We start from the raw sequence: 2,213 nt of genomic DNA, 5'->3' as shown, positions 1-2,213 counted from the left end.
GACTCTGGATGAGGTGGTCTTAGATGTTCTGTCAGACTCTGAGAACCAGTTTTAGGTTCCTTTATGATCCTTCTCCTCCCTTCCTGTCCCCAGCTCCTTCCCTTTGGGCACATTTCACATCCACTGTCGGAGCTGCTGCTGCCACTTTCTATCTTCTCTGTTAAATCATGACCTCTTTGAGGGAATGTGGAAACTGAGGTTTTCTTTTTTGCTAATGTTTATGAGAAGGAAAAGAGGGAGGAAATGGGGGGCGGGGAACAGGGAAAAAAAGCAAAAAAATCTCCTACTTTTCACGGTAATTTTAAGTACTTAATTGTGAAGCTTCATCTAATCTCTTAATTAAATTATTGATTCATGATCCCTCCTTGTTGTGCTGGCTACTTTTTAAAATCCAAAATGCTTCTCTGTGCTACTTTAGGTTGATTTTTAAAAGTCAGTCCATAGACGACAGTGCTATGATGGCTGGTAGTGGAAGGTTCAATCCAAACTCCAGTTCCACCTTCTCTTGACTTAATCTTCTTGCTCACCTCTATTTTCTCATCATTTTCTTAGTTTCCTTCTTTATCAGAATGAAGTGCTCAGACCTATAGGTACTTCAATCATAATAGTGTATCAGGATAACTGCAGAGGATCCTTCAGAAGTATTTAGACAAGTGACACTATTGTCTTGTCTAACTTCCCTAAGGAAAACTAGATAATGAGATAATCTTCCCCAGTAAATTACAGAAACAAATGAATGTCTAAGAATAAGGCTTTTCTGTTTTATTTTATTTTATTTTATTTTATTATTTTTTTTTACTTTATCAGTGACTTGACCAAAAAAAAAAAACTGTAAAGAAAAAGGAATACCTTAGACACCTTCTACCTTTAAGTGTCTGGAAGGTTTTTCTGTCTAGACATTTCTTAAGTGGTTAGAATGGTGCTGAGTGTAATTGTGGCAGATCCAGCTGGACCAGATGTCCCTAAAATGGCCTCTACATTGGAACATGTTTAAAATAGCAGTCACTGCCTCTAGTGGATAAGATTTCTACGGGAATTATGCTGTTTGTCCATGCATCCAAGAATTCATATTTGAATAGTTGTTGAGAATGCACTGTGTAATGCACTCTATCAAACTCTGAGGGAGAAGATGCCCAGACAAAGGCACCGTCCTTGCTCTCTAGGAGTTTATCATCTAACTAGAAAGATAGGAAACAAATTCCCTTTCAGCTGAGGACCTGACATCAGGGGTTCTCAGCCCTGGCCACATAGAAATGTCACTTGAGAAGCTTTAGAAACAACACTGATGCCTGAGCCTCACCCTAGACAATTTGGCTTAAATACTACCTCCTCTTAAATAGAGAGGTCAGGTTGCCCTCCCAGATTTCCCCAGCCAGAAGGAAAAAAGAGAATTGGATTGAGGTCCAAGTGCTTTCACCAAAGGAACACCCAGGAAACTCAGACCAAGTCCTCCTTTCCAGAAGGCACAGGAATGGGAGAACATGACAAGGAAGTCATACACTGCAGACTCTGCCCTCATCTAGAAGGTTTCTTTTCTTAGTATTAATGAAAGGCCAGGGCCAATCAGCCAGACTTAGGAGATGGTAGAGAATTAAGAAGCCATGATCAATCCAAACACAGCCCAGCTCTTGGACTAACCATATATATTTCTTGGCAGCCACTTGGCCTACTCGAAAATGCCTACATCTGGGTCAAATGGGAAGCAACAGAGGCCAACCTAGATTTTCTCCTCCCCGGCCTCTGTCTTCTGAGCATATTCCTGTCTAGTGCAGGTGCAGAGTTGCATCTAACAGAGCCAGGCCTTAGGGTCTCAGAACAGACATTCTTAGGCACTGACGAGGGCTGTCTGGCTGGGAGATGTAGCCATTTGTCCAACTGATTCTAACGTAATCTCCAGCTCTCACAGCCAAAGCCTCTAATGCCCTGACCTAACTCTGTAATTGCCTGACCAATATATCTGCATCCTCTCAGTGACAGTTCAGACCAAGCCAGGCTCCAAGCTCTACCTCAGAATGTGATTAATCCAGAACATCAGAGCACAGGAGATGTTCTGGAAACTTTTTACATTCCATGGCCAGGAAAAAAAAAAAAAGCTAGACTGAGCAGTGGAGACGAAATCTTCCAAAAATTTGTTTCCTAATTGCAGGACGCTTTGTTCAGAAGGTGGCAAGTTTTCCAAGGTTCCGGAGAGGCTCCAAAAGCTTACTCAGGAC

This window comes from Pteropus vampyrus, unplaced genomic scaffold (assembly GCF_000151845.1).
Source record: "Pteropus vampyrus isolate Shadow unplaced genomic scaffold, Pvam_2.0 Scaffold11, whole genome shotgun sequence".
In the NCBI taxonomy this organism is placed as follows: Eukaryota; Metazoa; Chordata; class Mammalia; order Chiroptera; family Pteropodidae; genus Pteropus; species Pteropus vampyrus.
The sequence above is the reverse complement of the archived record's forward strand: the minus strand, read 5'-3'. Positions refer to the sequence as shown.